This window comes from Aquarana catesbeiana, linkage group LG07, assembly GCF_042186555.1.
Source record: "Aquarana catesbeiana isolate 2022-GZ linkage group LG07, ASM4218655v1, whole genome shotgun sequence".
NCBI classification, from domain to species: domain Eukaryota; kingdom Metazoa; phylum Chordata; class Amphibia; order Anura; family Ranidae; genus Aquarana; species Aquarana catesbeiana.
The window spans coordinates 158,526,857-158,540,532 of NC_133330.1; positions in this window are offsets into that span (position 1 = coordinate 158,526,857).

Genomic DNA, 13,676 nt, shown 5'->3' on the forward strand with positions numbered 1-13,676 from the left:
CGGCTGTCGGTCCTCGCTCTGACCCCTCATGTGTAAGAACCGATTTGGGGTGGTCCTATTAAATCATTAGAGATCAATTTGGACGATATAGCTTGATCGATGTGCCTATTGTTAGGTTTTTGTAGCTTTCCATATTATGGTGGTTTAGATCACCGCCCGCTCTTTTTTCATGAACTTGGGGCGCTCTTAATCATTTATAGCCTTTTGGTTTTATTGATTCAATTTTAAGTTGACCACTAGAGGTCGTATGAAGTTGTCTGAGTCAATTCTGGATGTGACACCTCTAGACACACTGGAGCTGGTTCCGGTGGGTGGGGGCATGATTCGATAACACGCTTGCCCCCTCTTCAATACTTTTTAGCATATTTTACACTGACTCTGCACACTTGGGTTGGGTTTACTAATTGGTTTCATGTATACGTTCCGGTCTATGCCTCTAGCTTTACCTGAACGTTTAAACTCCATTCATGTGGGAAATACTACCATTGCGCATGCGTTTATTCATGTATCGGCTCGGAACGAGGCTTGATGCGCTTCCTGTTTGTATATCAGAGGTGACGCAGCGCGCCGCCCGTGCCCCTGGACGACATAAGTTATTACGAAACGCATAGGGCAGAGTGATGCGCTGATGTCACCTCGCACTCCATCCGTGTATCCAGTTGGAACGGGCTGTCTGTTTGTGCTCCGGCCGGCGCAAGAGACATTCTGTTTTTTTTTTATATCCAGTTTCTTGTAAGTGCATTATTTTTCTTTTTATAATAAACAATAGTTGGTTTTACACTATTGTAGCATTTATTCCCTCCTATGTACCATGGTCTTGCTCTGCTGGTTCGAGCTGCTTTAGGTGATTTCCCACCATCTGGTGTCTGCTTGCCATCCCATGGAGCCGGGGGTTCAGTAAAACACATGCCTTCCCTGATCCTCTATGATGGGGGATCATGGTATTCCGGTAAGGGCACGGTCTTGTTGACTTGTGGTGGTGGATCTCACATACTATTGAGAACAGGAACCTATTCACCGATCTATGTTATTTTATGGACTTTAATTTTTATTTTAACTGGTGTTCACCACACTATATTGTTCATTGTTTACTGATCGTTTGCTATTGAATGTTTATCGATCACTGGACATTTTGTCATTGCTCACGTCATATACTAATTCACCTTTGTTTCTACCTGTATGTTACATTTATCACGCAGGTTTTATATGTGTTATTTTTACGGCATTATATCTTTTAAGGGTAGCACAACATACAAAGCCATTCACAACTCTGCCCCGGGCTACATCACCAATCTTGTTTCCAAATATCACCCAAATCGACCTCTCTGCTCTTCTCAAGACCTGCTTTCGAGCTCTCTCATCTCCTCCTCCCATTCTTGTCTCCAGGATTTCTCCAGAGCCTCTCCCATCCTCTGGAACTCGCTACCTCCATCTATCCGGCTATCCCCTACTCTTGCTACCTTCAGGCGATTCCTGAAAACTCATCTCTTCAGGAAATCACATCTCCAACTAATCTCCTACCACTTCCAACAGCTCATTCCCCACAGTTGCACCCTTTTGTACCACCTGCCTCACCCTATTAGATTGTAAGCTCTTCTGAGCAGGGCCCTCTTAATCCTCTTGTATTTTATTGTATTATGACTGTATTGTCTCCCTTTTTATATTGTAAAGCGCTGCGTAAACTGTTGGCGCTGTATAAATCCTGTATAATAATAATACTAAAGCTGACCTCTGGCTGAAAAGAATGATACCAAGATGATACCTAAACCTGCAGGCATCATTCTGGTATAACAAGGAAAAGGAGGCGCCTCTGGGTGCAGACTGTTAAAACAATTTATTAAAACGAGAGCTATTTAACATCCACCAGCCGAGAGATGACTCCACGGATCCCCTGGATTGCCCTGGGACAATTTTAAATGCCTGATACTTTCTACTCAAATGTGAGTGTATTACCAGCTGTTGCTGTTTCGTTTTAATAAATTGTTTTAACAGTCTGCACCCAGAGGCGCCTCCTTTTCCTTGTCTTACAGTGCATTGGGATAATGGCTTTCACTCCCTCCGGAAGGCTGCCCTGAATGTGGACTCTACACATTACCCCTGCCTTTTCCACCTGCGGCTCTTATTACGGACTCACCCTCCACTCATTGCTACTATGAACTGTTAACCCTTTCATCCATTATATACCTTTTATGTGCATCATTGTATTATTGGATTTCGCTGTCCATTGTTGCGCCGAATACTTGTTATATATCATTCTGGTATAACCACTCAAAGTCCAGCAACATACCAGTACATTGCTGGTCCTTGTTGGGCATATATTGTATTTTTTTTTTTTTCATGCAGCCTGTGGGCTGAACGAAAGAAAGAGATTGATCAGTGGGTATGCCCACTATTAGCATACCTCCCTTCATCCACCCACTTCTAATGATGGGCACACATGCACCATTTATATATGCCGAAGCATGGGGGCATCCGCCCCAAAAGTTAGGAACAAATCGCTCCTCCGCCCCTGCTGCCTCCATGTTTCGGCATATATGCTCTTTTTTTAACTGTGGTGGTGAAATCACCTCCGACAGCGCTGGAGTCACATGGGAGCAAACGCTGTTGCTGTCAAGATAAATAATTCCGTGCTGCAGCAGGGGGGGTCGCTGATCGGGCACATGTGGTAGCTCATGAGACTTTACAACAGGATACATTGCAAACTGCTGGGGGGAAGACATAGCCCTTCAGATAGATCAACTCCCCCTCCTCCCTGCTGACACTGGCGCTGAGGACTCAGTACAACCTTGTACAACTTTGGCTGACATACTTAAGGCTGTGCATGTCTGCACAGCTTCTGTGAATACCCTTAAAGAGCAATTTGGAGGGTATGAGAGAGGATGTCTCCTTGCTAAGACAGGATTTGCAAAAAATCAGAGAGCGCCCGACCACCGTGGAGAGGAGGGGTCAGTGGAGTAGAAGACAGACTCCAGCCAATTGCTTGTGAGGCACATGCTGCTTATCAACTTGCCAAAGATACTAACAATAGAGCTGATGATATGGAAAATCACCTGCGCCGCAATAATATCCACATTGTAGGACTGCCCGAGAAAACTGAGGGGAGAGATACCACTACCTTTGTGGAAACATGGCTGACTGAGATATTTGGGAAGGAAGCTTTTTCCCCTTTCTTCACAGTTGAATGGGCGCATCGCACACCGGGCCGTCCGCTGCAACCAGGAGCTCCCCCAGACCTATCCTGGCCCGGCTCCTGCATTATCGAGATAGAGAGGTGGTGCTGTGAAATGCACGGGAAAAAGCCAATATACATGTAAATGGGGTTAGAGTGTCGTTTTACCCTGACCCTCGGCGGAGGTACAGAAATCCAGAGCCAAATTCTCAGATGTTAAGAGATGCCTGCGAGCTTTACAGCTGCCATATGCTGTGTTGTACCCAGCCAAACTCAGAGTTACAGTGAATAGACAGTCCCATTTCTTTGAGCAGGCCCAGGAGGCGGCCTCGTGGCTGGATCACAATGAACAAGCCCTACGCCACCGAGCTAGAGATGAAGATGGAGACAGACCTGCTTGACTCATTCATACTTGAACCCCTCTGGAGACCTACATAGGAGTATTACAAGAAAGCAGTTGGAAGCTCACTTATTGCCCTCTGGGTGCTGTTGGGGTTTCCCCCCCTTTTTTTTGTTTATGTGAATACATGTTCCTATTTCCCACGGTACATCTTTCTCTGCCGATGGGTGAATTTTGCACTTCAGGGGAAATCCCCAGTATTATGCTGCTGGGAGACGTTATATTACCATGTGTCTTGTGAGCAATCTTGTGAAGTAGGCAAGAACAAATGTATTTCCCTTATACAAGGGATAAATCAAGATTACCATGTTGGTTCCTGTTTCTAGGTTTTATTCATAGGGTTGTCCCTTTGACAGCCTGGATTTTCGCTTTTTTGTCAGCAGTATCACATTCTTTTTTTGCCTATACCGACAGCTATACTTGCACGCTACTGTGCTGTGGTCGCAGGACTCTGCATTTCCTGACATTTGTGAGATGGCTTTCTGTTACTCTGACATCATGCCCAGTGCTTGGACATTATACCTGAGGCCTGTACCTACTTTGTGTCTGTGGCTGGAGAGACCCCTAAATCTGCCTGAACGGGGTGACCTACATCTCTCATATTACTCTCTGTGCCCTGAGTTACTATTGTGTTTCTCCTTAAAGATATATGTTTTTTCCAGATGGCTGAAATACCAATAGTGTCTTGGAATGTTAGAGATTTGGACTCCCCACTTAAGCGCATGATGATATCTTCATGCATGAAGAAATATCACCCTATGATTTTATGTATGCAAGAAACGCATTTAACTAACGAAACAAAATGTTGCCTTAGATACGCATGGGTGGGCAGGGCATATCACTCCACTCACACCTCCTATTCTAGGGGTGTGAGTGTAATGATCCACAATTCCATAGATTTTCAGGAAATTCATGCCTGTGTTGATACTGAGGGCCGATTCATTTTTTTTGCATTGCCGAGTGGGAAAAGTATATTGTATTCTGGCCTGTGTGTATATACCCCCTCCGTTTTCGGTACTCCGACTACTGCTAACATATTTGGAGGGCAAGCCGGATTTACCGCTACTGATAGTGGGTGATTTTAACTGCTGGTTGAGTCCCTCCTTGGACAGACATCCGTATTCTGGGGTTTCTGCCACATCGAGGGAATCTCCATTGCTGAGATTACTGAATGAAGTGGGTTGGATTGATATATGGAGGTTTAAACATCCTGCTGATAAACAATTTTCTTGCTTTTCCAAGACCCATGGGACATTGTCCAGAATTGACCTTGCTGTGGGTAACCTGGCCATGCTCCCATCCGTATCAGGAGTCCTGTATAAGCCCCGGAGTGTCTCGGATCACTCGCATGTAGTGATATCTTTGATTATATCCCCACCATCCACACTCCCTAGATCCCCGTGGAAATTTAATGCTTACTAGCTAAAACTATTTTTTGACACACGATGAGATGGAGCGGAGCATGGGGGAATTTCTGTACGGGAGGAACTTTACAGAATCCCCGGTGACAATGTGGGACGCTTTTAAGGTTTATGTTAGGGGGCTACTTATCTCTGAAATTAATAAGGTAAAGAAGAACTCCTCAGGGCACAGAGAGGACCTTGAAAAACAGGTAGCGGCTCTGAAGGAGGCATATGTACAAGCCCCGACAGACTCTGCCAGGGAGGCGTGGCAGTCGGTTCAATCAGTTTATGAGCGGCTGCTGACCTCCTCGGCTGAGAAAAAGCTCTTTTTCTCCAAGGTTGCTTTCTATGAGGAAGGGGAAAACACAGGGCGCATGTTGGCCAGCATAGCCAACTCCCAACAACATGCCCCGACTATGGGGGCTATTAAGACTGCGGAGGGCAGGATAGTGAACTCCCCCGAATTGATGCTGGAAGAGCTGACTAGATTCTATGAGACTCTCTATCTCCCGACTGGACAATATACCCAAACGGAACTTACCGACTACCTATAAAACATTGATTTTCCACAACTTACGGCGGAACAAAGAAGGGGTCTGGATGCCCCTATTACCTTAGAAGAGTTACAGGTAGCACTAGCGGCGTTTCCCAACTGTAAGGCCCCAGGGGAGGATGGGATACCCATGGAAGTGTATAAGCAATATGCAGATATACTCCTGCCCAGGCTTTTAGCAGTGTTTAATGCAGCTAGGGAGCGGGGGGCTTTGCCCTCTTCTATGGCCGTAGCTAACATTGTCCTTATATCAAAGCCTGGAAAGGACCCCTTGGACCCAGGATCATACAGACCCATCTTGTTGCTCCAGAGTGATATTAAGCTTCTGGCCAAAGTTCTGGCACTCAGGCTGAACGGGGCCATAACGGGCATTGTTCACCCTGATCAGGCCTGCTTTATGCCTAACAAGTCGACGGCTGTCAATCTAAGGAGGCTTTACCCTAATATGCAATCTCCGGCGGATAATGTAGGACAGAGGGCCTTGCTCTCATTAAACGCTATGAAAGCTTTCGATAGCATTGGATGGGACTACCTCTGGGAGATTCTTCACTGGTTTGGATTTGGAGAGGCTTATATTTCTTGGGTGCGTCTGCTGTACCACAGCCCACAAGCAACTATCCGGGCGGCTGGAGCTATGTCCCGCACTTTTAAGTTGGGACGGGGCACACGCCAGGGGTGTCCCTTGTCACCCCTGCTGTTTGCTTTAGCCATCGAGCCCCTGGCGATCAAAGTAAGAGCGAACCCAGGGATTGTGGGATTTAAATATGGGAACAAACAAGAGAAAATAATGCTTTAAGCAGACGACACTATGATCTTACTAGGAGATGTGGAGGGTTCTCTCAGGGAGACAATGTCTACTGTGGGAGAGTTTGGTAGATACTCTGGCCTTCAGATAAACTGGACTAAATCCTCTATGATGCTGATTGACAAGGGTGGGACCCCCCACCACATCGATTACAGTGCCACTGGCTACGTCATTTAAATACTTGGGTATTCAGGTGACACCCAATATTTGTGACTATGGTCGACTGAATGTCTTTCCGCTGCTACACAGATTCAGAGACCGGATCAAAACATGGAACTTGCTTTGCCTATCGGTGACAGGCAGAGTGAATCTCATTAAAATGATCCTCATGCCACAACTGTTATATGTGCTCCACAATGCCCCAACGGTAGTTACTCTAAAGGTGTTTAGAATTGTCAACTCCCTGTTTTGTACACTTATTTGGAAAAACCGCATGCCTAGAATTAAACTTGAGCATCTTCAAAGACCAAAGGATGAAGGGGGCTTGCCCTCCCGAATCCTTGGTTATATTATATTGCAGCACAGCTGCAACAATTGATAGGTATGATTCACACAAGAACGGACAGGGAGGGAGAGATCGGCGACTCTTCTGAATCATTAATGCTACATACAGTGGGGAGGGAATCGGTGTCAAATGCCCTGGAGTCGACAGTATTTGGGAAACCAAACAAATTATTCCCGACATATAACCTTATCCAAAAAATCTGGAATAAGACTAGATATTTGCAAGGGGTGACGGGATACACAGAATATAGCCCTATCTGGGATAATGACTCATACCCAGAACTAGCGAAACTTCAGCACGGCAAGTTGTGGAAACGATATGGGGTGGTATATCTTAGCCAGATCTTCCACAATGGAAAATTGCTTACGTTTGAATCATTGCAAGGTCTATTTGGGTTGCCGCAGTCTATGAGATTTTATTATATGCAAAACATGCTATAAAGGCTCAGGACAGATCTTCGGACTGGATCCCTTCTCCGACTCCATTGTTTAACTTAATAGCAAGAGCGCCTAATACAAAGGGCTTTATATCACAATGCTATAATATGCTATTACAAAACTTCCTGAATAAATACCCGCTGCGTATGTTGGAAAAGTGGGAGGGGGGGTGGGCCCGATTGATGGAGACCAGTGGGAGGAGGTCCTGCAGGCGGTGCCCACTTGCTCCTTAAATATATCGCATAGATTATCTCAGCTGTATTTACTGTTCAGAGTGTATTATACACCGCATAGGCTGTTTCTTATGGGCTTATGACCTACCCCGATTTGTACCAGATGTAAGAGGGATCACGGAGACCTGATCCACCTACTGTGGAGGTGCCCAAAGCTTCACCCCTATTGGAGAGGGGTGGGTTTTGGTGTCTACAAGCCCAAGACATTGCCTTTTATATATACTAGACGAGTTGGGCTGGGAAGAATGTACTAGGGTAGCAGTCATCAGATTCTTGTTCTAGGCACGCAAGATAATTATGGCTCATTGGATATCAGAGGATCCCCCCTACACTTAAGGAGTGGATTAATACAATGGGAGATATGCTCCGGAAGGAGAAGGTAATTTATCAACACAGAGGTGCCGCTCAGAAATTCGAAAAGTTATGGGGGCCATGGCTGAATGTACCGGGAATGGCCCTGGTGGATCTGGTCATGGGCAGATTGTTGGGTATTGGTACTTAAACAAAATTGGTGCTGGTGGTATTGTCTAGAACAGGGCATGTGATGTAGCCAGATTGTAAGGAAATGTTAGAATAAATATAGGTAACGTGCATACTTTCTTTATGTAATGATCCTTCATGTAATGGAAAATGCCTTTTGCTTCAGTATATGTTTGTATATTGCTGCTCTTTAATAAACTTTTTCTTTGGATAAAAAAAAAAACAATAAAACACAGTAAACAGTAAAGTATAAAAAAAAAAAAAAAAAAAAAACATACCTGAAAAGTAAACATGATAAAACATAACAAAACATTGCAGAATAGAATACAGTAAAAAAGAGCAGAACAATAGAGAGAGAGAGAATAATAAAACGACAACTAATTTTTGTTTTTTATTTTATATTTTTTGTGTATTATTATTTTTTTTTTTTTTTTACTTTTCCTTTTTTTTTTATAACTGTAACTTTTGTAACTGTAACCGGTTCCAGGTTCGGGTCTCTCAGAATGCGATGGCATCTTGGGAGACCCTGTGAAAGTGTGCCTAGTCTGTGCAATGCTGTACCCTACGCTAAAACTCAACTAGTATATGATAGCGCTCAAAACCACCAATGCAAAGACCAGACCAGGATTGTCAGGACAGGAGGGACAATAATAGTGGGTGTTACGCCTATATCCGCGCTTTCTACAGACACAACATTTTCTTTGGGGGGCTTGTTGGGTAGGGGTACTCGGGAGGACACAAGGAAAATGCCTCTCATGCAGCCGGCTTACTGCATTTGGATTGGGAAGGTGAGGTGGAGCACTGCCTGGAAACAGAAGGGCTATGACGATCTCTTCCTGGAATTTAAGGAAGGATCCAGTCCATACTGAAGCTCTGTATAGCACATGAGCGTTCAGCAAAGCCAATTGAAATAAGTATACAGACACTTTTTTATACCAGCGTCTGGCCTTACGGGCAACTAGGTACGGCGCCAACAACTGGTCGTTGGGGTGCACCCCTCCCATATTTTGGTTATTTTCGTGGACACAGAAGGGTTTCTCCACAACATCAGTCGCCGTAGTAATTTGGACAGTCGTGTCTGCATGAAGGGAGGTAAGAACGAAAACATTCTTATTATCCCTCCACTTCATAGCGAGCAAGTTATTACACTTCAAGCAGGCTCCCTCCCCCAGCCTAAGACAGGAATCTACAAGCCGCTGCGATTAGATTGCACGGTGCCACATGCTCCAATCTGATGATCAAACAAGTGACTAAAAAGTGGCACGCTCGTGTAATAATTGTCCACATACAAATGGTACCCGTTTCTGAATAAGGGTGACACCAAGTCTCACACAATCTTGCCAGGGCTTCCTATGTAGTCAGGGCAGTTTGTCGGCTCTACATGACTATCTCTTCCCTCGTAAACCATAAAACTACATGTATAGCCTGTGGCCCTGTCACAGAGCTTATACATCTTGACCCCGTATCTGGCACGCTTGCTGGGAAGGTACTGTTTGAATGACAAGCGACCAGAAAACTTAATCAGGGACTCATCAAAGCAGACAACTTGATGGGGAGTAAACAAGTCTGCAAAACATTGGTTGAAGTGGTTTACAAGGGGCCAAATTTTGTAAAGCTGATCATATCCAGGGTCTCCACGAGGACGACGACAGAGTTCATTGTTGTTGAAGTGCATGAACCGCAAAATCTGCTCGTATCATGCCCTGGCCATGGAAGCAGAAAACACGGGCATATGGTGAATTGGGTCAATGGACCAATATGATCGCAACTCACTCTTTTTGGTTATGCCCATGAGGAGGGGAAGGCCCAGAAATTCGGAAACCGCAATTAGTTTCCAATCTCTGGCAAGGGAGGACTGGGGAATATTGGCGATGTGTTGACCAGTGTCGTGAATATTCAGTCAGAATAAGTTGTGCCTTTTTAAGGACAGGTTTCCCGCACAATAATTATCCTTGAGTAATTTTTAACGAAGATATTTTTAAGATACAAAATCAATCAATATGACACAGTCTATGCTTGTGAAACTTATTCACGGAGACGTGTGGTCATACGAAAAAGTTATTTATTGGTAAACAAACACAAATAATCACATGAAATTAAGATACCGATTGCGTTACATGAACGTCTTGAACATCAATAAAAACACTTGCAAAAATGGGCATACCGTCCCTTTGACATAATACCACCATGATAACTTCTCGGTAGAATCAATAACCTTGTGAACTTGACAATTGAACAGAACATCTGTATTTCACACGTACAACCGTTACTATACTGCAGGTAAGTAAGTGGTTAAAATTGTGAAATAAATTAGACGTTTGCTTTGTCAATAAATGTGGCAACTATGCAAAAAGAAAAATATAATGAAAAAATCTGAATCTTTAGAGAAAAATCTACAAGGCGGTTATTGATTCGGGAAAATGATTATCAACTGTATAATATTCAATACATCAATATCTGTGAGAACATATCAATATTTGAGAGAACATACAAGATAAAATCAACATGATATAATTACCCATTCCAGGATGGCTGCAGTTCCTATGGGCTAGTTACCAGAGTTAAAATGGCTGCCGTAGTTTCAAAATGGATACTCCTAAAGAGGATTTACTTCTTGTGACCTCTGAGTTCTAAGTATTAGGTGTTGAGGAATCTTCATGAATGTAAAGATATGTATTCATGCATGGTGCATGAGTGTCAGTCTGGGAGTGTATGTCTCCCAGTGTCCCCCCTTTAGGGTGGATCCCTGAGCTCTCCCCCTGAGCTCTCTCCTCCTTCTGTTTGTTCGTTCTCCTTGCCTCTAAATACCATTTCAGATAATAAGACCATAAAAATTATAATGGCTCTGCCCAAAAGGAGGTGGCTCACTTCCCATTGGGTTAGGAGACTTAATTATTAACTTCCTCTGGAAATTTAGTGAGTTCAAATAATACCACCTTCAACCACCAGGTGTCTCACACATGTTTTGAGTCCATCCTTTTAAATGAATACGTCCTATTTTCATAAGGTGTATAATGGTAAGGATAAGTATATACTTTTAAATATTCTGGTACTCGGTCTAATGTAAAATACACTCAGTATAAGTTTGATTAATCATCATTACATAACTTGGTTATATAACTGTATCTCTATAAATGTATATCTGTAAACTGGTCTATCTAGGAAACACACACATTGTTATATATTTCATCAATACCACATAAAATGATTATCTATATGGATACCTGTATAACTTCTGTTATCTCCACTGAACATTTGTTTATCTTAAGTGTAGGCTACAATCTTATATGATTATAATCATGATTATATGTTTTTCCTAATACTAATTCGTTACCTAAAACACTTCTACTTATAAAATCACACTTTCATATACATTTTCTTCATAGCAAAGTTGTTGGGTCCGCCGACGCCAACATTATAATGTCTCTGTGACCTACAATGTCAGAGATAGTTTAAAATGACTTATGATAACCTTATTGATACCTTATATTATTTTTGACTAGCACAATATTCAACTTTCACTAATGCGTTGAGAGGGACCTTGAACCTTCTCACTGGGTGTTTAGAACTGACTTGTTTGTCTAAACCATCCTAAAAAGTTCATACAATGGGTTCTATTAGCCAAGGTGTTAGCTATTTAAACAGTTCTCCACTCGAACACAATGAGTGAGGCTATCTCTATGCTATAAAAGTCTATGTCTCCTTGTGTCCTGTGGCAGCGTTTGTTTATTCACAATACCATGTAAGTATCTCCTTGTTTTGTGACAGGAATAGTCTTTGTTCCAACAGCTTCCTTTACAATACATGCTTGTAAAAGTCTTCAATATTTGAGGTAGTAGAGACAGGCTTGGTCAAACATGAGAATGTCCATTTTATCCTAAAAGTCCCCAAGAGGGCAACAGTTCAACTATTTAACATCACAGTTCATCGACTTGGTGAGGCCTAAGCATCTCTCATGTTTCTGCCAGTAAATATAAAATATATTTCTTCATGAATTCACAACACCAGCGTACAAATTGCTTTGGTCCACAATTGATCTATAGAGATCTTCGGTGAAAAACAGTGAATAAAAATCAAATGACGTAAAATCAACTGTTTCCACGTGAATGCCGGGTTGGCCAGTAAATGGGGGAAGTACAGGTGCTGCAGAAGTGGTGGGTTCACAATTAGGATTGGCGAATGCAGCAGGAAGGGCACTATGGGCACGACGGGCCTGTGTTCGTCTTCTTGGTGGCAGCGGGAAAATACTTGTGCTTGCCACCTCGCCAGCTTGAACTGCACTTATGGGACACGCCGTGTCACCAAGTGTTATTGCAGTGCTGGATGTACGACCAGGGTGTACTAGGCCGCTGGTGCTTGCCGGTTCACCAGAAGGAATAGCGGCGCTAGTACTTCTCTGCTCCATATGAGAGCCCTGCAGTTCTTGCACCCCAACAGCAGAAGAAGAAGAAGATTGGGGTCTGGTACACCTGACCTTGGCAGGGACCACAACTCTGTCGTCAGAGCTATCTGTCATGGAGCCGCTGCTGCCTACAGGTTCGTATTCTGAGCCTGAATCTGACAGATGAGTGACTTCCTATCTATCTGTCATGCTCAGAAACGTGTAGGCCTCTTCACTAGTGTACCTTCAATTTGCCATTTTGGGCTCTAAATTTAGTGGTACATTAGTGAGACTCACAGGTAAAAAAGCTCCTGACTATTAGCGACTGTATCAAAACGCTACCAAAAAAACTGTTAGCGATCGCAGGGATCAGGCCTGACTCTGCGAATGCTGCATTTATGTGTGTTTAGTGTTTTTTTAAGTGACAGTGATCGATCGATACTGCACTTGGGTGGGCTGGGCTGGGCGGAGGGGCTAAACGCAGGTGCAGAGGCGGCTCTCCAATTAGGCAAATTAGGCGGTGGCCTAAGGCCCTGCACTATCAGGGGCCTCGCAATCACCTAATTTGCCTAATTGCAGAGCCACCTCTGCTGACAATGCCGCTGCGGTGGTGCTGCGCTCCGGCCACTCGGCCAGCAGAGCTGCCTGAGCTCCGTGGAGAGAGAAGACAGAGCCGTGGCTGTGTCTTGGGGAGAAGGCGTGGCGAGCACTGTGTTGTCCGGGGGAGGAGAAGGGGAGGCTCCTTATTACAGCAGCCGGAACAGAATGACAATACAAATATTCCCGCTGCTCCGGAGCTGTAGATCGCCCCCCCTCACCTCCCACTCAAGTGCTCCACTGAGTGATCCCCGCACACCCGGAGGAGTCATCCGGTGCCTGACTGATAAGCAAAGGGGGAGCGGAGGGGGAGCGGAGGGTCCTGCCGGGGAGGAAGCCTCACCAGGGCTGTACTGGAGCCGATAGAAGGGGGAGGGAAGAGAGAAGAGCTGAAGAGGTGTCCAGGCCGCCCTGGGGCTGTCAATCAGTGCGGAGGTGTCGGGATTCGGGGCTCCAGCTGCAGGGAGAGGCACATCTACCATGCCACAACCCCTTCTGCAGCCAGCCACCACTATCATCAGAGAGAGCCAACACCTCATCCCTGCTCCTCCAGCATCCCTCAGCCACAGCCACTTGCCTTTATTTCAACCCCCTGCCACATACCCTCCACTCCCTTCTTCCGGATAATCTGTGTCACAGTCAAGGCAGCTCAGTCCTGTGCCAGTGTGCCAACCTATGATGGACAGCCCCTGACCCCTCCCTCCACTCTGCCA